Here is a 24,375-nt window from a genome sequence, read left to right as displayed (position 1 = left end):
TATTCCTGAATGCTGTGCACCACTGTGGGGCAGGAGCACAGAAACTAAGAGCAGAGGGACTGCCTCTCTTGTGCTCTCCATGCCATCTGCAGGTGCTGATGTAAAGTGGAGGCAAGAGCTGTCTGATTCAAATGCAAGGAGGACAAGAGTAATGACTTCTTGAGGTTCCTCCAAGCCCTACATATCTATGATTCTATGAAGAGTGGGACATGGGAGAAGGGTGGCAGATGGAGTAAATGTGCACAAGGAGCGTTGGAGGGAGACTAGGGAAAGAAGTGTAGGGAAAGGAAAATGGAAATTGGATGAGGAGCATGAGTGTGGGGGCGAGGCTGGGACTAGTGGTGGGGTGGGGAAGACTGTGTTTGAATGAAGAATCCAGGTTGGGAAGATGAGGATGACTGGACAAGGATACTGCAACTGGGATAAGAAATCCAGGTTTGCAGGGTGTGGAAAATATGGGACTAGTTGGGCAAGAAGGTGGGATCTGGGATGAAGAGCATCTCGGGGTGGAGACTGAGACTGACTTGCCTAAAGAGATTGGGATCAGGCTTGGAACAAGGAGAAGAGGAGGAGTGAGACAAGTTGAGGGGAACAGGGCAGAAGGGTCTGTGCCCATTAGAACACACTCCCCTCCAAAGCCTGGAATGGAACCTAAGAATCCTGAGTCTTTAGTATTCCTCTGCTGCAACTGAATATCTGTGAAACTCACTGGCAAAACATGAGTCTCATCACCCTCTCCTGGCTGGCCCCCGCACAGAGGATAACAGCTATCATAGAGGATAATACTACTACTATCAGTTATTCCTTTAGCTCAGGTGGCAGAGGTCTGTGCAGTGAATCTAAAGATTCCAAACCTGCAGATGAACAATGTTGGTGTCAATATGATGCCACATAATGGAATTCCTATGTTTTCAGTTTGCTTTTCTAAAAAGTTAGGAAATTGCACACACAAAACTATATTATATTAAAACAACACCAAGGTTGCACAGTCAAGAACCTCAAATGCAAATTCACATTGGAAGTGAATTAAGATAAACTGAATTAAGACCAATTAATTCTGAATGAGAGTGTCCACAAAGGGGTTTAATTCAGTTTAATTAATCCACTTTAATCTTACACTTCCTGAGTGTCTCCAGGTAGACAAGCCCTAATACATACTATATGGAACTATTTGAAAGCCAGAGAAATAGATTGCTAGATTTAACTCTAACCAGTCAGCCATCTTTCTGCTTCTCTCCCGGTCCCACAATGCTGGAACTGATCTGGAACTAAACCAATCCCGCACATAAATTACTGCAGCCATGGGGCTGCTCATGCCACCTGGAATGGTCCCTTAGGAACTGTTTACTAGCACATGTTCACCAACTCTAACCTCAAACACCAAGGGCCCACTCTGAAATGTTCCCTACGGAGGGTGTGCGGGAAGGGGAACATCTTTATGCCACTGGGACTCACCTACATCAGTGGAAAATGAGGTAGATTTGGTTGTAGATTTTTAACCTCTGAACGAAACAGAAAACTGCTTTCCACTCTAGCAACCTGAAGGTAGGCCAATCATTTCCAACTCAGTCTCTGGTGAAATGGTCCATGTTATCAATCTAGTAAGTAAAATCTTTAGAGATGATGCTTTAAAAATTATATGGGACAGTGAGTCAGTGTGAAGAGGGAAGATTCTAGCCATAAACAGCCACTGAAAATTTCCCTTATGGAGGGGAGTCCTTGTGGCACCTTAGAGACTAACAAATTTATTTGGGCATAAGCTTTTGTGGGATATAGCCCACTTCATCAGATGCATGGAGTACAAAATACAGTAAGGAGGAATAAATATACAGCACATGAAAAGATGGGAGTGGCCTTACCAAGTGGGGTGTCAGTGCTAATGAGGCCAATTCAGTTAGAGTGGATGTGGGCCATTCTCAACAGTTGACAGGAAGGGGTGAATATCAACAGAGGGAAAATTACTTTTTATAGTGCTAACGAGGCCAATTCAATCAAAGTGGATGTGGGCCATTCCCAACAGTTGACAAGAAGGTATTCCTCCTTACTGTATTTTCCACTCCATCCATCTGATGAAGTGGGCTGTAGCCCACGAAAGCTTATGCCCAAATAAATTTGTTAGTCTCTAAGGTGCCAAAAGGACTTCTTGTTGTTTTTACTGATACAGACTAACACGGCAACCCTCTGAAACCTTATGTAGGGGAACTCTCTGCTTGTGTAAACCTGGTGAAAGCGGCTTCCATGTCAGCTACTGCTATCCCAGCACACAGGGCATGCAGGGAGAGGAAACAGGCAGAGCCCTGCTATGCCAATCTGCATAAGGTGGCAGGTAGTCCATATTCAGGGCATGGCTGGTAGAGAATAAGTGAGATCTAGTAAGCTCCCTGATACGCTTCCCCTGCCTGAACTAAGCAGGACTTCAGTACAGAGAGGAATTGAGCTTGGTGCCTTTCTACCCATGGTTTAAGTCTGATTTTCCTATATGCACAAAAGGCCCTGATCTTGCATGGGGGGAGGGATAACTCAGTGGTTTGAGCATTGGCCTGCTAAACCCAGCATTGTGAGCTCAATCCTTGAGGGGGCCACTTAGGGATCTGGGGCAAAAATTGGTCCTGCTAGTGAAGGCAGGGAGCTGGACTCAATGACTTTTCAAGGTCCCTTCCAGTTCTAGGAGATAGGGATAGCTCCAATTATAAATAGCTTTTGCACATGATTCATTTTACACTGAATGGAACTACTCACAGGCTATAAAGTTAAGTGTGTGCGTAAGTCTTTGCAGGGTTAAGGCCTAAGTGAATCATACCCAAAGCATCATAATAAAATGTTACATGTTATTATTTGTATGTCTTCGTATGTTGCAAAGTCATAGAAATAAGTGATGGACAAGACCAAGTCATCTATTCCACTGCCCCACCACTGCAGGATTGGTATTTTGTCTAGTCTACTTTTAAATTGCTGAAGTGATTATAGTTTCACCATTTCCCTTGGGAGACCAGGCCACAATATAATACATCTGATATTCAGCCTAAATTTTCTCTGTCTCAATTTCATTTTATTATTCCTTGTTCTGCCCTCTTGTACCATCCTAAATAACTTCTTTTCCACCTTGGTATTTAACACTATCCTGATATTTATAGATGGCTGTCAGTCAAACAACTAAATTTTGTAAAACTTACTATGACAAATTTTGAGCATTGACTACATACATGCAAAATACAGTAAGATGATTTTGTATATAAATAATCCAATTGTTTATAATTAGCTGTTTTGCATTTCTATATTAAAATATGGCTATATCTTTTTGATCAAGTGGATATAATCACTATATACAATGTTTGGAGATGAAAAATATGCTTTTTTCAAAATACATTGTCTGATTTATTCTCATCAACAGATTCTTGAAGGCAAGACACATAAGTTGAAACAGTTAAATCCAACTGGCTTTATGATCCATACAGCTGTGATTTCCCTCAGCTCTTAAATAAAATATTAGGGTGTGTTTCTATTGTTTGTTAGCTGTCATCGGCCCATCTTTCAGCTGACTAAGGTTAAAGGGTATGTAGATTAATGGGCCAGCTGTTTGGTAATTGTCACAGTCAGTTACTTGGTAACCCACAGAACAGCATTCTCTGGAGGTAGATTCTTGGTTGCTAAGCAATGAATTCAGGTAAAATAACCCTTTCCTAGATTTTATTGTAACTATAGGCTCCAATTGTACAGCTCAAGGAAATTTTTTCATGCAGGGCTAAGAATCTATGATTATTACAAAATAACTTATCTGGGATCTATACTGCTCTCACCTGCAAAATTCAGTACAGGATAAATGTAGCAGCACTATGCGACACGCTTATTCAAGTTATTCAAATCTGCAGTAGACCTCCTGCAGCATGTTTCAGTGTGCAGCTTGGCTAATTTGCCTGGTATAGAAGAAGTAAATACACAAGCAGCTGGGGAAAGCAGAGAAAGGAAGAGGCCCTGCTACAAAAAAGTCTCTGTGTTCGTATTTTCTTCTCTACCATTTTTTTTAATATCTAGAGAAAATTGGTCTAGATTAGAGCTGTCCCAGATGCCTGTGTGACTAATGCTTACTCAGCTAATCACTAAGAGCTTACTGACCTTGACAGCATTATAGGGGTTATACTTCCACAAATATGAACTGTACTTGAGCAATTTTTCCAATATATTTGGTAAAAGGAGCTCCTGAAATATAACCTCATCTCCAATACCAACTCCTTCTGTGGCCTTGAACAAGTCATTTAATTTCTGCACCTCAGTTCCTTCACCTATAAAATGGGAATACTAACAACACTTCTCTACCCCACAGGTGTGTCATGAGAATTAATTAGCTCATGTTTATACAGTTCTTTGAAGAGGAAAAACACTACATAAATGTCAAGTCAAGGAGAATCACAACTACCTGATACCACACTATAAAATACAGTCATGCTTCTGAGGATTTCAAAACAAAGTGGGTGAGAAAGACAACTGGAGGTCTTCTCCAAGACTGGCTGACTCAGCAGAGCATCTTAGCTCCAGTTCCAACACTTTTGCTCTAACAGCCTGTTGAATCCTGTAAAGCTGGGAGCCCTAGTTAAGCTGGATGGCTGTCTATAACAGAGGGGAAATGGACAAGCACATTTTGAAGTCTGCACTCAGGGGAATCAGCTGGGCCAGCTCCTCCCAATTACTTGAACCGTCTGTTACTCAAAGGTTTTGAATTCCTTGGGATAATCAAGGTACTTAGCCTGTATTATTAAGCAGCAGTTATGCCTCTCTGTTATTTCAATCTATTTGCTCAGCAAAAGTGTCATTAGTGGTTATCACAGGAATATACCTTTTATCATAATAATTTATTATTCCCATTTCTATCATAAAGGCCAAAGCTTTACCCTTATCCAAGTGCATGGCCATATTAATGTAGCGGCTTTAGGGCCTGCAGCGCAGGGCCTCGGACTAAGGGGGGGCCCTGCAAAAAGTAGCCACCAATCCGTTGATTGCAATCAGCTGGTCAATCCTGGAGCCTCTGCCAGTCGATCATGAACTCTGGGCTGCTTGAAGTCCAGCAGTGCAGCAGGGCTCAGGCAGACTGCCTGCATGCCATGGCCCCACACCACTCCCAGAAGCGGCTGGCTGCTGGCATGTCTCTCCATGCCCCTGGCAGTACGGGAAGGAGGCACTGTGAGCTGCCTCAGCCCCTAGCACTGTCCATGCAACTGGCCAATGGGAGCTGTGTGGGCAGCACTTGCGGGCATAGGCAGCACACTGAAACACACTGTCCTCCTCCCACTCCTTCCGGGAGCAGCATGGGGCCATGGTAAGTAGGCAGCCTGCCTGAGCCCCGCTGTGCCGCCGACCGGGAGCTGCCTGTGGTAAATGCCTCCCAGTCAGAGCCTGCACCTCACACTCCCCCCTGCACCCCAAACCCCTACCCCAGGTCAGAATCCTCTCCTGCACCCAAACTCCCTTCCAGACCCCACACACATACACTCTGCACCCCAACCCCTTGCCCCAGAACAGAATCCCCTCCTACACCAAAACTCCCTCCCAGACCCTGCACCCCCACCTGCACCCCAATCCCCTGCCCCAGGTCAGAATCCCCTCCCGCACCCAAACTCCCTCCCAGAAAGAAACTAATATCACAGCTGTTCTAAGGTAAGCAGTAGGCTATTTTGAATTAATTTAACTATATTCTACATGTTTTAAGACTGAAATATAACCACAGAGCAGCTTTATGTCAATTAAAAGGCAAGCTTAGTATAGCATTAATAGCCTTGATGTCATAATCGTGATCATTTTGTTTTAAATTAGGAAAAAGACTTGTATACAGGGGCCCCACCAAATCTAATAGCCCCGGGCCCACAGGAGAGTTAATCACACAGAATTCCTATTGGCTAGCTAGTAAGCTACACATTTTTCCTGCTAGCTGATCTCACCACCCAAGTGATATGATGCTTCTGCTGGCACACTGGCCAATTCCCCTTCCTAGCAATCTCTGGCTTGCTAGGGGAAAATCCTGCCATCTGTTTGTATATGCCAATAAACCTGCACAGCAATGAGCAGGATTACCCCTATAATATCTTAGTATAATGATGGCACATTGGCATATTCTGAATTCACATCTTCCACATTTCCATAGAAGTAATTGGTAACACTACTGTAATTTTCCAACCTTAGTTCTATTGGGGAAGGATTGAGATTGATCTGTAGTCATTTTGGTATGAAGAAATCCAAGATGTTACCCTGTCCCACCTAACAAGTGTCCACACTGGCCTCGACAACCCAAGAGATGGAAGCATCAAGCTGTCAAGGGCTTCTGACATCATGAGGAGCCAATATAAGGAAGGATTTCTAGAGGCAGTTTTACCACTTCTTTGCCATGAATCCTAGCAGACAGTTCTCAGGTATTATGACATTAAACTGGGAGGAGTGGCAGATACGCTGGAGGGTAGGGATAGGATACAGAGGCACCTAGACAAATTAGAGGATTAGGCCAAAAGAAATCTGATGAGGTTCAACAAGGACAAGTGTAGAGTCCTGCACTTAGGATGGAAGAATCCCATGCACTGCTACAGACTAGGGACCAAGTGACTAGGCAGCAGTTCTGCAGACAAGGATCTAGGAGTTACAGTGGACAAGAAGCTGGATATGAGTTAACAGTGTGCCCTTGCTGCCAAGAAGGCTAAAGGCACTTGGGGCTGTATAAATAGAAGCATTGCCAGCAGATCGAGGGACGTGATCATTCCGCTCTATTAGGCATTAGTGAGTCCTCATCTGGAGTACTATGTCCAGTTTTGGGCCCCACACTGCAAGAAGGATGTAGAAAAATTGGAAAGAATCCAGTGGAGGGCAACAAAAATTATTAGGGAGCTGGAGCACATGATTTAAGAGGAGAGGCTGAGGGAACTGGGATTGTTTAGTCTGCAGTAGACGAAGAAATGAGGCGAGGATTTGATAGCTGCTATTCCACTACTGAAAGGGGGTTCCGAAAAGGATGGGAATCTAGATAGCCTGTTATCTAGTGGTACCTCCGGCAGAAATGACAAAAGAAGAAGCTAATACTTTCTAAGTTGCGAGTGTGGCAGCGGTTTAAGGTTGAATATTAGAAAAACTTTTCACTAGGATAGTGGCTGGTGAATTGCACTGGAATGGTGGGTAAAGTGGATGACTCCTTCCTTTAGAGGTTTTAAGGTTCATGTATATTGACTAAAAAGCTGACAAGCCTTGGTTGGGATTGATCAGTTGGCGGTTCTGGTCCTGCTTGAAACAGAGGGTGGAGTGTTAGATGTACCGTCCTAAGGTCCCTACGAACCCTGATATTCTACTGTCTATGATTATTCAAATAGATGGGGCATGTCTCTCTGTAGAGTGATTATGTCAGTTAATCGTGAACTTCATAACAATTAGACCTGCTCCTGTTCTTGTTTGATAAAGGGGTCATCCTCATGCCCCATATTGGAAATCTTCTCTTCAGTCACTCCATCCCAGCGTTAGCATAGCAAAGCCCACCAGGACTTGGAATGTGAGCTTTCATGTCGTTGCTGTATGTCATATCTGACCACAGCATCCCCCAGTTGTAACAGAGATGTGCAGAAACACTATACAATCGAAGGGAGGGGGCACTCTTCAGCAAGTGGTGGGCAAATCTTCATTTATTCACTGCTAATTTGTGCACTGTGCCAAAATACAGTTTTAACATTTTATGAAGGTCTCCTTTCTATTAAATCTATAATATATAACTAAACTATTGTGTATGTAAACGTAAATGAAGGTTTTTAAATGTTAAGAGAAGCTTGCATTAAATATAAAATTAAAGGCAGAGCCCCCCCGGAACCAGTGGACAGGCCCGGGCAGACGTGAGCATGCCAACTGAAAAAATCAGTTACCCGGTGCCACCCTTCCTAGCGCACTCATCGGTTGCCTACCCCTCCTATACAATGCACGGAAGCGTGAAAGCAAAACAAGCCTCATTAATAGCAACCACGTTTCACAAGGAGAAAAGAAAGACACCTATACTTGATACCTTGCAGAAAATATGTCCAATTTAATGAGGCCTCGAACCTTTATGTTATAGTAAAAATGCACTGGAAAAGGTATTCTGCAACCATTGGTTGGCACCAACATCATCATGTGTAATAACTTTCTGGGTGAACCAAGCAGAGTTCATATTGCGGTAGGCAATGGCTAGGGCAAGGAAACCGTTAACAGCTCAAAACTAATATCATCCCGCCTCCTTCATTTCTATTCTTTTTTAAAAACTTTATATTACAGACCTCTAATTTAAATTACAGCTTACAAGGTCAACTCAATAACAAAATAGTTATTCTGTTAAGGATTGCATTACTGTCAATCGAAGTTCTTTATTGTACCTGAAGGAAAACAGAGGCCAGATCCTCAAGTGCCAAAGTTCTGCTAGCACACCACTCCTTGCACATCACATTGGGCGCTGCAGAGGTTAGCTCTGGCCCCTGCCTTAAATTTAATGTAGGAAATACTCAAAAAAAACCCAGCCCCGAACCCTCCGGTGATCTCAAACATGGCCCCCAAGCCAAAAGAACGCGCGGAGAAAGTGCCCATGTGATTTCTCCATATATATCCCCATCATGGGACAAGGCATTATGTCCCCCTTCCTGCACACACCTCGGGTTTGTCTACACGTAACGGATTATTTCGCCAATTTTACAAGAACATACCGATTTTTGGCAAACAGATTGTAACAATCGAGTGCAAGCGGCCACTAAGCCATTAATACGCCGGTGTGGTCCATGTACTGAGGCTAGCTGACTCCCGGAGTGTTGCCCTGTGGGTACAGTCTATCCACAGCTATCCCCACTACATTCCCTGCAATCCTCTCTGCCCATATGGAATCTGGATTGGGATCCAATGCCTATGGGGCCAAAAATTTGTCGGAGCCGGTCCGTTCATGGGTAAATGTCATCCAGCCAACTGTCTAATCCCCCTCCTCCCGTGAAAGCAACGACAGAAAATGCATTTTCGGCTGCCCTTTTCTCCTGGATTGCCCCGGGCAGGAGCCATATGCACGGCTGTCATATTGGGCCCTTCCGTCTTTTTTCATCTGTTCACCTTTTCCACTGTCACTAATTCATGGATGTTGCTACAGTACGTCTGCGTACTCGGCATCACTATCACACCACAGCACATCCCCTTGTCTTGCAAGTTAGTCAAAGATCGGGTTACCAAGCTCAGTTTACGTCTGCTGCTTCCCAAGGTTGACAATGGACAGTCCTCCAGTCATAACTGTCCACGGGCTGTCATGGTGCTCCGGCTGCCTCGGATGCGTCAGTCAGGGCAACCACTGGAATAAAATGGAATGACTCCCCAGGTCATTCTCTTTTTAAGTTTTGTCTGATAGAGTTCAGCTCTGCCTAAGAATATCATGGGCAAGCCTACTCAAAGGAACCAGAGAGGGTAAAACAAGCTGCTCTTAATTCCGGGTGAGCCCCCAGACATCCCACAGAATGATGACTGCATTCCATTTATAGAGGGCTGCCACTGCAAACACATGCGACCAGCTTCCTGTGCCTCCTACCCCACCTCTTTCGGGGCTAACCTACGCAGTTTAATCGTCCCCCCTTGTTGTGTGATGAATAGGTAAAAAAGAAGGCATGAATATAAGAAACATACACTCTGACTTATTGGCCTGCAGAGCAGAGTCAAAGGTGGCCAGGGAGGGCAGCCTCCAGCTGCCATGCATATTTCCCAGGCAAGAGTTGAATTCCATGAGACAGCCAGAATTAAAGAAGTGACCCTATGGGATATAGTTCCCATTTTTTACCCCAGCGCGCCCCTGCCGATCCCCCCACCGACGGCTAGCAGGAGCACTCATCCGGGACAACGATAGATGGATTATACACCCTAGTCCTGACTATAAATCGTCGGCGCGTCCATCAAGGGAAGGGAAAGGGGATGCTGCGGTGTAGCTGCTGCAGCACCCGGCGTCCTGCCAGCAGCATCCGTAGACATAGCTGACATTTGAAAAAAGGCGAGAACAAATTTTTTTCCATTTGGCTTTCGAGCGGAGGTGCGGAGCGGCTGAACCATCATATACTTGAACTCACCCCAAGCAACTGTTTTGAGCGCCATCAGGCCTGTGGAGCTCAGGCCGAACGATCAATGCATTTCGGGGAGTGTGGTGAACTTAGTGCATGTTACAGTCCGTGCTAGTACTCCTTCCCCCTTCCTCCTCCACATGCGATTCCACTTGATTCTTTGGTCTTTCTGTAAATGCTTGTCTCACTTCTTAAGCTTTCACATTCACGCAGCAACTCTGTTGAGGTTCCTGTGGTGGCTCTTGTCCCTCACAACGCCTTGGAGATTTTTTCAAATGTTTTGGCATTGTCTATTGGAACGGGAGTCTGATAGAAAAGGATTCATACTCCCCATAGGGAGATCAGTTTCAGTATCTCCCGTATGGTTCATGCTGGAGGTCTTTTTTGATTCTGGGACTGCATGGTCACCTGTGCTGATCAGTGCTCCACGCTGGGCAAACAGGATATGAAATTCAAAAGTTCGCGGGACTTTTCCTGTCTACCTGGCCAGTGCATCCGAGTTCAGATTGCTGTCCAGAGCGGTCACAATGGTGCACTGTGGGATAGTTCCCGGAGGCCAATGTCGTCGAATTGTGGCCACACTAACCCTAAGTAGAAATGGCAATACCGATTTCAGCGCTACTCCCCTCGTCGGAAGGAATACAAATATCGATATTAAGAGCCCTTTATATTGAAATAAAAGGCTTCGTTGTGTGGACGGGTGCAGGGTTAATTCGGTTTAATGCAGCTAAATTCGAGATACACTCGTAGCGTAGACCAGGCCTAGCAGTACAAAAGCACTGTAGCTGTATCACTGGTAATTTATTTATGAATTTACCACCAGCTATGCTTGGCACAGTACAATAACCTAAAAATAAGGCCAGCCTATGACCACAAGAGCTTACAGTCTAAGGCCACAATCCTGCAGTTGACAGCGTGTACATGCAATGATTTCAGTGGGGCTAGCATTTGTAAGATTGGGGTCTAAAAATGGGGTAGACACACAGTAGTTTCCATTGGCTCTTAAACAAGAGAAACTTTTTCAAAGAACTATTCAGTAATTTTGTATTTACCGTTTCAGACACTTTCCAGGACTGATTTCTCAGTAGAAATTTCAGAGAAAAGATATATAAAAATATGTCTACCAATTCATGACAAAGCAGCAGAATATGTAAACATGAGAAATGTACTAATACGCCACATCCATATATGCTCCACCCACCTCAGACCATTTCCACGCCTCCTGTCAAAACAGGGAGTGAGGAGGGCAACAAGCAAAGTAAAATACTGGCTTCTATGCAATCTGACTCTGATTCAACATCTTCTGAAGTCAGTGGACAAATTCCAATTGATTTCAGTGGGCTTTGGATCAGGCACCCTCTGAGAGAAAACCTTATGCCATGATATACTGTAATATTTGATAGAGCTCTTCATAATAAAATCTCATAATAAAATCTTACCAGTGTCCAAAAGGGCCTTTTTGAGGAAGCAAAGTGCCATCTTTGAGAGACATTTCAGTCAGTTTAGAATGTGGGGAGTGCTGACAGATTACAGAAAGTCATATCAATCAGAGCAGTCAGCAAATCTGTTTCAAAATGCTACATATGAAGTCATGTCTCAACAATTAAGTGCAATGTTCTATTTATATGTAATGCAGACAGGAAACAAATTTCCATTTTCCCACAGCACATTATCACACTGCGCCTGGGACTCTCTGTGCCCTTAAAATGTCATTCCCTCTCAATACATATTTTTTGTCCATTTGTTAATGTTTTGGAAGTAGTTCTGGGTTGAACTAAACTCTCTATCTGGAGTTAGCCCAGGCCAATTAAGTGGTCCCACTGCCTTCCCCTGAACAATTAGGCCGTTTCCATGTGCATATTCTCCTGCTGTTTAGCTACTGAGCCCATCTAAAGCAGTAGTGAACAAACAAGCCACGACTTTTGGAGGCACAGGCAAATGCAGAGTAGCAACACAGAAAGGAGAGATTTTTAAGTGACACAAACCTCAAAATTGCACCATCCTGCCTTGCCATTTTTGTACCTCAACAAGACCTCCAGCAACACATTTTGCATTTTCAGTCTCACAAAAACCACGAGTTCTCCAGCAATGAGGCAACGGAAAAAATCAATACTTGCCATGTACCATGTAACCAATAGAATAAGGGCAATGATTTATGTATGGATGGATGCAGACTGAATCAGCTGGGGCCTCGAACAGAGAGAGAGAGAGAGAGAGAAAGAGAGAGAGAGAGAGAGGTGTGGGGGTGAGCTGGACTGCAGTGATTATTCCTACAGTATGGCCAGATTTTTTTTTCTGCAGCAATAATCCCCTTTGTAGCACTGCAGGACATAGGGGAAAGACTAGCAATGTGTGGAATATGTGATGGATCAGCTTTTCTCTCTTTGCCTCAGAATAATGATGTTATGTTACTATTAAGGTACAGTTAAAAAAAGAAGAATGATATACAGTCTGCAGTCCTTCAACCTTCCAGCTACCTCCACCCTAATAAAGACTAGTCCAGTGGGTAAACAAGAAATAGTTTAAAGAGAGTCAAATTATCAACAGGATAAAAATGTACCATCACTGCTTCATTACAAGAAAAAGCAGGAAGGGATCACTGAAGAGAACTACTGTATACAACAGGAGTTTCTGCTGAGAATATAGTTTTGTAAATTGGATTCCCAGGGATACAGCATTATAAGGTATTTAATGGCTATGGTAACTTTTAGGATATCTAATATTATTTTTGATTTAAGAAACAAAACCATCGAAGATAAAGATTCACTAATATGTTGTTAAGATGTAAGGTACAAATAAACACTTATCCAAACTACATTCAGTGCTTTATTTGTGTTTTACTATTAAAGCATTTCTTCTATCTGAGATTTGAAACTGAGTAATTTGCTACACATTGGCATACTATTTTATAAAATGCCTTCCAGTGCCAAAATGCATTCTGTATACTTTGTGTAATATGGTAGAGTCTACCCTAAACATGTGTTTGTAATGTTATGGTATGGTATTCAGACCATTTAGATTTCTGAGAAATGAAAGCTCATGCAGACTTTTGACATTGTAGTTTGCCATAAAGTAAGCTTGTGACAACATTAATATTTCTGCCACAACCAGCATTAATAACCAAGTTTTGTCTCTTTTGCCTGCATAACATCTATATAACATTTAAATCCAGGTATTTTTAATCCTTCTTTAACTACGGGCACAATATTAGTGTGATAAATACAAGAGAACAATAGGAGGCCACTATTTTAGTGCATCAGTAAGGCAATGTTTGATCAATTAAGCTTTTCATAATTGTAGTATATTTTAGTTCTTTACATTTTTATATATAGCTAAGAATTTATCATGTTAAAACTGTACAGAAATTATAACCATTCTTAGTATCTACTATCTGTGTAATAACGTACTAGTGATATTAATGATTAGCTGCTAAACTGTCATTTTTTTCTGTTTTAAGGTGAAAATATCAATTAACTTATTGACAAATGAACAAAACCACTATTAAAATATGATTTAAGAAAAAATGTGTTTTAAGTTTTAGAAGAATTTGGTTGGATCTTACAATTGAATTTAAACAATCTGTTACGGTATTTTGCTTTGTTTTTTAGTTGATGTTACCTAACTTGCCTTTTCTGTACATACATGTATGTATATACACCTGCATACCAGTGACATGCTTACTAGATATATTAAAATCACACCACAGTGCATGATTTATGTTTAATTTAATTAAGTTTAGCATGGTAGGCAGCAATGCATTTTAGAAAGTGAAAATAATTGCATTTCAAAATAAAGTAAGTGTATACAGATAATTAACGTCCCAAACAGAAAATGTTTAGCAACATCCTATAATAAATAATATCAACCAATGGTTCTGATGAAGATCAGTTGGTCATATATCTTTATAAACTCCCAAACTTTAAACTTTAATGCAATCAAATATTTGTATTATATAGGTCTTAGGGTTATGCTATGCTCAAGTGGGAAAAAAAAGATGTAACTTATACATATTAATTCAATAAAGCCAGAAACTCAGCCCACAAGTAAAGATGAAGACATTTAAAATCACCTTCTAATCTATAAAAAATTATGATGTGTAGATTATTACTCAGGCTTCTCAAAGATTCTCCAAATTATTTATCTGCACTACAGGTAATGAATAACCCTACCTTTGAGTAACAAATTGTAATACTTCCCCTCTGTTTTTGTCTCCTTTGATATACACAGCAACAGAAACTCCACAACTCATGCTGATAATCATTCTTCACTTTTGTTCTGAGCTCCAGCCAGACTGCCATGGACCTGAACCATTTGCAGATGGAAAGGGATTAACATGAAGGACTTGGCATTAACCCAGAGATAAAAAGTGAAAAGGTGGTTCTGTCAAAGTAAATGGAACAGGTAGAAGATCTCCCTGGCACCAAGAACAGGTAGGTTATACAAGCAAGCAATGATTTATGGCTACTGACATGAAAATGAATGTTGATAATTAATGTAAGCACATTGCTTTGATCCTGGGCCTCAGAAGAAAACTGAACAAAACTGTTACGTATCTCAACAATTTTTAATTAATTTAGCAGCAATACTTAGTCCATCTTAAGTTTACTTTATAAAAACAAATGGCACTATGTGTAATCAGTAGGACAGTGACTCTAGCTGAATAAAACCCAATGTGTGTTCAGAAGTTTTGAATGGCAATTAAATTTTGAAAACTTGATAATACAGTTGCAATTAAAAATGTTTAATAAAAGGACACTTACTACATGGCCACATTTTATTATAATTAAATTAGTGAAACATTCCGAGTGAGACTCCTTTTGGGTCACAAATAAAAGTTTGCTCCTATCAAGCACAGCATGCTTCCTTTTCATTTTAATGAATTACATCCATTACTATTTGCATGTATTGTTAAGATTCAGGTTATTTTCATGCTGGAAATCTACAGCTGTTGTATCTGGAGTTAAGACTTATAAACGTTTGCTGAAAGATTAGCAATGTAAAAAGAATTTGTGTAACAGAATTACAAAAGGAGTAAAAAATAGAATTGTAATAGAATTACAAAAAGAGTTTAAAAGGCCTTGATTTGGTGCTTATTGTAATTCATATCCTCATATATTTTTAAACTCATAATGGAGAAAATATAAATGTAGGACCCAATCCTGTTGCCATTAATGTCAATGAAAATAGGATCATGTCATCAAAATCAATTCAGTATCAAGCAATTAACAGCTTTCCAGCATTTTTAGTAGTGTGTACTTTGGAAATGAAGAAAGGAAGGAAGAATAATGTTTATGCATGATTTTTTATATAAAAGTAAATTGGTATTTTGAATTATTTTTAGCATTAGCAAGAATCTTACAAACATTGTTTATTACTGTATTTAATAATTTCTTAGCTGATCCATATGTATAACACTGTCACTAATTTCAGTTAAGAGTGATGGAATATGTTACAATTGTTCAGTTATACATACATATACAAACACAGAGAGATAATACTAAAAATATTTTTACATTAAAAAATTAGGTTTAATACAAATATTAAAAATAATACATTAATGTTAAAAATAATAACTAATACTAATTTTCTTTAAATGAAATACATTAATCTAGTATCATACAGTATGAGGAATATTACAGATAGCTAGAACTGTCGTTTTTATTTGAAACGCCTACCATATTTTTGGCCATTGCACAAATAGTTAAATAATGATCATAATTTTTAACAGAATGTCTTATTCAGGCAGAGTCCAATCCTAGCATGTGCTGAGCTCTTCCTGCAAAGTGCTCTGCATTGTCAGCTCCCATTGAATCTAATGGGAAATGGGGGAGCTGAGTAGCACAAGATCAGGCCCAAAACAAACATAGGTTAACCAGTGCATTTAATAGAACTGTATTTTATTTAATGTTATGTACGAGTATACAAAAAAAAGAAAAGCAAAATAAAGTATTTGTACTACTCAATGTTGAAAGTCCCAAATATACAAATATTACCTACATTTTCCAAGTAATCCAAGTGTGCTCTGAGCAAAGACCACAGTGTGAACAATATTAAAAGATACATGGCACTTATAACTTGCCATATAACAAAAGCAAAATGCATGTATACCATTATCCTTCCTGGCCAATTGGATAGTCAGTGCCAATCATTCATAGTTACTGTAATTGTAGTTATTCCGTGTTTCCATTTTCCATGTTTATATGGTGCAAGCTATAACTGATTCTTTTATTTTGCGCAAACCATCCCAGTTCTGTCAACAGCCCTCAGATGTTTAAAGAGGCAAACCCTCCCTGTTTCTTTTATTCCTGCTGAATTTTTTGACCCCAGATCTTAAAATATAGCAACTTTCATGGATTAAACAGTTCTATGGGAGTTACCCTATAAAACACTATTAATTGTAATAGATTTTTGTTTCTTCTTCCAACAATATTTCCATGGCAACATTTTCACATTCTATTGTTGGGGGTGTTCTTCATTCACAGAGCAGGTTAACCACAGGGCAGTAAGGGCAGGCTGTTGGTCAGCCTTTATTTTCTCTGGCCCTTCAACAAAGGTTAGTTGAGGTCATCAGAAGCCAAAGGGTAATTACTTTTCTTCAACAGGGTTAAAGTCACACAGATTGCTATGGGGACAACTGTATGGATGACCTTCAGCTTTTTATGTTCAATCTTCTTTTCTTTTAGCAGAGCAAATGGTAATACGCATTGTGGATAGGGTAAAAGACAGAAGATCTATATGCAATGTAGATAGCCAGCACACTTTTTAGTTATGCTACCATCTATTAGCTTAATCTACAAAAAAAAATCAATTGGGTGAACCCAATCCACAAAAGTTGCATATCCCTTAAATAGAAAAGCCATCACTTGCAGAAAATTGCATCTGTTCTGTGGTTTCCCTATTCAATTAATCTGATATTCATAATTGCCCCAACTTCAATAATTTTCCTGAAGAAATTTTCAATAAAACCAGAAAGTAAGTAGAAAGTCTTCAACCCTCATCCCCTCAACTTCTGTCCCTTGCTAGGACCAAATTAATCATTGACATAATTCCAAATAATTTCAAAGCGATGAATCTTGTTCAGCGTGTTTAATTAGAAGAAGTGTTTGGTACTTTAAACCTATCAGGCCCTGCAATCACTCTCAACTGCCTCTGGGTCTAATTACAAGGCCTGGAGGTAAAGAAAGGTTTTTTGAGGAAGAAAAAGGATGGGTTGTGACTGAGGAGAAAGCCAGGAAGCAGATAAGATAAATGACTGTGAACAGAAAGAATTTGGACTCTGAGAGTGGAAGTTGAGATGAGAAATAGGGGAACCACTTTTCTGATGTCACCATGCTCTCTTTTGCCATATCTGGTTCTCAGTCCACATGCACAGATGGAAGGTAATAGATGGCATACATATCTAAAACAAGCTGCAAAGAAAGTTCTCAGTCATGAAAATTCCCACTATCTAAGGCTTAATCCTGGGGAAGAAGCATGTAAAAGGGCTTTTCTCTGTGAGGAAAATCACTGGGGCAGCATGACAGAGACCCTAGTCACCATCAGCCAGGCTGCCTGCCCAACCACAATCCCACTTCCATTATCGGTGGTGCTGTGAAGATCTCTGTGTCACATGGATGATATTAGGGTTGCCAGTTTTGATTGGATGTATTCCTGGAGGTTTCATCACATGACGTAACCTTTAATTAAAGATTAATCTGTAATTCCTGGAGACTCTAGGACAATCCTGGAGGACTGGCAACTGTAGGTGATCTCCTTTGCTGCTGCTCCTTTGTATAACTGACTGATTCTGGTCCTTGCACAGGGGTGCAGAATGCTTTCAGTGTAGAGGGGATTCAACCCCTCCTGCCCAATTATTCAGCAGTCACTTTCAGTTGCTAAAACAAATGACACTGGATTTTCCCTTTCATAATATACATTATTTTTCAAATAATAAAAGCAAAATGGAAAATAAATCATCTCTCTTATCTTAGGTTTGGCCTCAAGTGTTCCAATTCCAGCTTGAAGATCAGTATTAAATAATAATAAATAATACTACGACAAAAGTCAAATGATAGACATTAAAATATCAATTATAAATCAGGAAAGTGCAACTTAGCTACTTGACTGATGTGTTGCTTGGTACAACAAATCCTCAAACTCAGCAAAAGTTATAAATATTTACAGTGCTGATAACATGGCAAATGGATGATATGGTAATCAATTGAAATAGGGCTAAATTGAAGACTAATGTTTCATTTATATTTGGATATATAGTACGGTATGTAAATTATTGAGTACTCTTTCACATCAAAGAGGTGGCAGACAAAGAGTCAATCATAAAACAGAATTATCAGACTTTAACCTTGTACTACTGTTTAACCATCTGTTGTACACACATGATATTGGTAGTATTCCAATTGATACTTTTGTCTCTGTAGTTTTATTATAAGCAGGTTTTTCTCTGTTCACCTGGACATCAGGAGACACAGATTCCCAGCTTAAAACCCCTTGTTCGCAATGATTGTGCCAGCAGCCACTGCAGCAGATGGGACTAATATTAATTTCCAAATAAAAACTTTGTTAAACTGGAGTTAAGGTTCAGTACATATCAGTAAATTGAGGGTAAAAACTTGACAGGGATGTTGTAATTATCCCACAAACAAGCATTAAAGCCCATGGAAATTCAGAGTTTAGGTTACACTTAACAGAAAGCACAGTTAAGGCACTCAAACAGCCTTAAATCTGCTATGTAATGACACCGTGCAATAACCATATAACTATGATTAGTGCATAATAGTGTTTGTACTCTCAAAACAGATTAAATTGATGATTAAAGACACTAGATTCTTTTCATTTTTTCCATCTCATCATGTCACTACAAGGCAAAGCACCCTGCAGCAGCAGAGTATAATAGTTTCCACCAGCACCAGACTTCCACATTTCCTCCAATCGCCCTCTCATAAACACACAATTTTTTTCCTCAGTCCCTTACATTCCCCTCTGCAGACACTCCTGTTTCCTGCTATGCTCTCTGGGTCCATCATATTAATAGAGAACAGTTTGGTGAGGGACAATGGACTTTTCCTCTTCTTTGGCTCTCCTCTGGGTGGAAGTTAACAGGCTGCCACTTCTTGCTATGTCCCTCCATTTTGGGGGACCATTTCCCTCCTTTAATATCCCAGTACCCCATTTCTCTCCCCATCCCCCCAAGTTCCCCATGTCCCTGTATCCCCACTTCCTCCATCACTCAAGTGAATTGAGGCAGCTTTTACCTGTTCCCAGGCCATCTCTTGCATCCCTCTGAAGACTTCAGCACAGAATAGCTGAGGTAGGAAAAGAGAGACGAGTAAAACATATACAGGGGTCCTGGGCCACTCTGGACCCTAGTGACAGAAAGCCTTTTTATTCATTAAAAGTTTGGACTTCAGCAAGGAAATAAAAATACCCATGACTGGAATTAAAAAATCTAGGGTAGTCCCAGACAAATTCAGAGAGCTATGCTTGATTAATATATTTCCTTTGGATACTAATGAAGAGAGCCATGCTTTCTTGACCATAACAGTCCAGAGAGCCAAGAACCATTCATTCATATTTTACCACTGATTTGCTAGTTTTACTCAGTGAACTTTCATATGAGCAAAGGCAGGTTTTAACACTTTATCCATAGAATAATCTCTAAACAATACCAAGTGCCATACGTGACACAGGGACTTTTCTTTGTTTAAAACATGAATTTCTGGTAATTAAATATTTTGAAAACTACAAAATTGAAGGATTTTTCCCCATTTAAAATCTGTTATAAGATATTTTGCAAAATAGAAATATCCCCAATCACATTTGAATGACTATTTGGATAAATTTTCTGTGTAAGAAAAGTGAGGGCTAATCGTTCAGATTGGAGCCAGACATAATATAGGAACATTTGTTTTGCATCAAAATCCTCATCTCACCATTGTAATATGATGAATGACGGGTCTGAAAGCAGCTTCGCTTATAATCTTCCAGTGTGCCAAAAATAGCATTCTCCAACATAAGTGCATTTTCCAACCCTACCTGTCATCTACATTTGTTTTCACATATTTCCAAAATTAGGTGAGCTTTGGTAATTAATAATAATAATAGTAATAATAATTGGACTCCCCAAAATGCTAGTACTATTTCCTTGTGCTTTACCATCATAGCATGTTTTCAAGATGACTTGATGTGCGCTTCAGAATCAGAAATAATTTAAGAGTTCATGCTCCATCAGCTAACAGAGACCTCTCAAGCTGAAAAAGCTTTGCAAAAGTATGGAAATATTTCCCACAAAATTGGACTTCCCCAAAGTGGAAATGGAAAAGTAAATGTGCTCTTTCAAGCTTACCAGGAGACAACTCTGGATATACTTGTATGAAAGAAAAATGCACAAGAAGTTGTTCTGTGAAGAAATTGGAAGGCAAAGAAAAGAAGCTGAAGATTTGACAACTGGGCCTCATTTTACCAGAAAAAAAACACCACCCATATTAAACAATAGGTTTAGAACTCAGAAACCTGCCTAGTTAGCAAAATAAGATGACAAGAGCATGTTATCCCAAAGCTTTCCCATCACTAATTCTCCATCAAATACTGAGTCTAGTTCAAATCCAAGCCCTGTGTGACATTGGCTACTGCTATCCATGTGGAAGGCCTTTTTTGTCTATTATTGAAATGACATAGAATACTGAACTTTCTGTGGGACAGGAAGAGAATGACTTTGCCTTGTCCTGCCATTGATCTGACCAGAATGTAGCTCACAGAGGTCTAAAATACCTATCTGACTTATACAGAAACATTAGACACACTGCTCATCTATCATTCCCAGTACATTCTTTCAAGGTCTATACCATAAACAACATGAGACATATAATGTCATAGACATGATAACTCTCTCTTATAACATGTAATGAAAAAAGCCATCAGTGTTACCTTAATAAGCAGTCTTTGCCGATTAGTTCCTTAAGGGTGTATAATTATATATACTATAGAGGTATGTGTGAGTGTGTATATCCTAATGTTACCAAGTATATAAAGGAGTGTAGTGTACCAGTATGTGGCCATTTACTCACTCAATTGCAATACATTCCTGCCTCACTCAGTCTGACCCTCAACATCATGATTTTCTGTCTGCTTTTTAGGGGATTCACTATCCCTTATGATATCTGACTTTCATGCAATTTCTAATTAGTGAATGTGAAATGTTCTATTAACTAAATTAATTGTTGTATTTTGATTAATATGTTAAATGGTAATATTAGATGCCAACATTTTTCCTTCAGATTATTTATTTTTCAATAAAGTAATTTTGCATCCAGGGTAGCATATTTTAATTGTGTGCCTTAACTTAATCCCAAACTCTTCTACTGGATTCATTTTGTGTTGTCAGAGTCATTAATATGAAGAGAGGAGTGTGGAAATTGAAGCAGGCTGGAAATTACCTGCAGTGAATATTCTCCAGAAATATTCCTCAGGATAAGACACTTAACTTCAAAGATCTGTTCACAATGTTACAGACTTAGGTACTGATGAAGATCAGTATACAGATGTCGCCTGGTCAAATAATGAAGCTATAAACTTTCCACATTTATGATGCTTACTGATAATCACACCACTGATAGTATTTAACAATTTACTACAGGTTCTTTCCCAAATTTGGTGACACAGAAGTTTCTTCAATTAATACTTCTTCTGGGATTATCTTCTTGGGTCTCTGAACCTTTTAGCTAAAATCCAACCTTTAGCATGACTACTTCCATAAGGCCTACAAGGCCTTGCGCTAATAAAGGAGGCCTTTAATCATAGCAAAGGCAAATAACCTGATTATTTGTGTTCCCCAACTTGACCTATTACATGTTTCAGCCTAATAAGCAACACACATTTCAGTATCACTCTACTTATAACAAGCTAAAATAATACACAATACAAGATCATGAATCAATATAGGCTTGGTACATCATAATCTACAACTCTAAAACTGCTGGAAAATTTTAACTTACCTTGCAATGTTTGAGAGGAAAATTCTCTCTTCAGTCTGCACAGCGGATCATTGTTGCATATTCTGCACTGCAATGGGAGTTATACAAGCAGAACATACAACATAGGTCATCACTACAGATAAGAGATCTGCAGAGCTGGTGAGCTAGAGATAGTCTCAAACAGGGCAAATTCTCCTACATTTTGAAACAAGTCTATAATGGGGCAATCAGGCCCTTATATCTATGAATGTGGAGGCTGGTTTCCATTGCTCCAGGGGAAACATGACTTTGTATGGTTGTGACAGGTTCCCTCCTCCAGGGTGCCTCTTGGAACTGGGATACCACTGAGCCCATCTGACCCACCATCCTGGGTTCCCTTTACACTGTACTGCTATGCAGCCTGACAAGCCCTTCCCCAGGCTTCAGACTGCACTTTACCAGCATACATACAGGTAGGGACACATCCAGCTGCAGCTATACACACAGATGCTGAGATCAGCTCTGCATGGGAAGGCTCAGCTAAGGAACTGGCCAGTTACTCAAGTGCACCCCCCACCCCGGAATGTTAACCCAAAATTATACCATCTTGCGCTGCACACAGAACTGTACAGTGTAAGCCTCATGAAATTCGCCCCCTCCTTCAATGTGGAGAGGAATATATACAATTTTCTGCCCCAAGTTATGATTTCCACACACACTGGTTTTAGACAAAATAAAAACAAGTTTATTAACTACAGAAGACAGACTTCAAGTGATTATAAGGGATAGCAAACAGAACAAATCAGATTACCTAGCAAATAAAACAAACACGCAATCTAAGCTTAATATAGTAAAGAAACTGGATAGGTGTAACAAATTCTCACCCTAAATGTTGTTTTAGGCAGATTGCAGAGATTCTCAAAGGGAAGCTTCACTTGTTTGCAGCTTAAAACTCCGGGTATTCCTTTCACAGGCAAGAAAGCCCTCTAGCCTGAGTTCAGTCCTTCTCCCCTAGTTCAGCCTTTTTGTTCTCAGGTGTTTCCAGCAGTCTTCTTTCCTGGGTAGGGAGTCAGTGAATAACGAGCCGCAATGATGTCACTCCCCTCCCTTAAATAGTTTTTGCATATGGCGGGAATCCTTTATCTCCCAACTTGATTCCCATGCCCGGTCAGTGGAAAAACACTAGTATCATCATGGAGTCCCGTACCAGGTGACCTGGTCAGATGTCCCTGTAGGGCCACCCCAGCCATGACTCAGAGGCTATTTGCAGTCTTCCCAGGAAAACTCGCCGGTGGGAGATTAGCATCTTCTAACACCTATTGTTCTCCCTAATGATCCTTCCCAACCAGCCATCAAGCCTGATTGCATTCTGTCTAGTGGGCATTCCCCAGATGTAAACACACTTGTAATAGATGCATAGACAATATTTCTAACTTCAGATACAAAAATAATATATGCATACAAATAGAATAATCATATTCAGTAAATCATAACCTCTTCAAAGATACGTCACAAAACCTATCTTGTGTAAAATACATCATAGTTATTATATAATCATATCATAACAATGTCTCTATGAAGAATATGGAGGTGTAATGTCACAACGGTCACACAAGGAATATGCAGTCCTTGAGTGACATGGATTCAGCATCCAAATATTTGTCTAATACAAGCTATGAGTCTCCAAAAGCTCAGGCCTCCTCTGTAGAACTAGTCATGAATAATGTTGAAAAGCTTACATCTTGTGATCTCATGATCACAGTCAGCAAACTCACATGTGAGTGCTAGGTAGTGTAATCTGTCATGGAAACGGGTCAATGTCTCACCTGATTTCTTCGTGCTTTGCCTGAAGACCAGTGCATCATATACCAAATTCTTTTCTTGGGGATGGTTATTAAGAACATTAATGGCTTGTTCAAGGGGATCTTCATTTCTGCACGGTATTTTGTTGGGCGATGAATCATAAATATCATTTACATCCTCCTTCATGCAGCATAGAAGAAGTGCAAGTCATTTTTGGACTTTCCATTTTGAATGCATCCAACAGATTTTTGAATCTGTTTCTCTCCTTCCGCCATTGTAAAACAACTGAAGCATCCTCCTGGAGATTAGTGCAGAGAATTCAAGCAATGCAAATGTTGACCAGCCCTCTGTGGAGAAACAAGTGGTTCGGGACTATTTAGAAAAACTGGACGAGCACAAGTCCATGGAGCTGGAAGCGCTGCATCCGAGGGTGCTAAAAGAGTTGGCGGATGTGATTGCAGAGTCATTGGTCATTATCTCTGAAAACTCATGGCGATCGGGGGAGGTCCCAGATGACTGGAAAAAGGCTAGTGTAGTGCCCATCTTTAAAAAAGGGAAGA

This window comes from Chelonoidis abingdonii, chromosome 3 (genome assembly GCF_003597395.2).
Source record: "Chelonoidis abingdonii isolate Lonesome George chromosome 3, CheloAbing_2.0, whole genome shotgun sequence".
Taxonomy (NCBI): Eukaryota; Metazoa; Chordata; order Testudines; family Testudinidae; genus Chelonoidis; species Chelonoidis abingdonii.
This window is presented reverse-complemented; position numbering follows the sequence as displayed.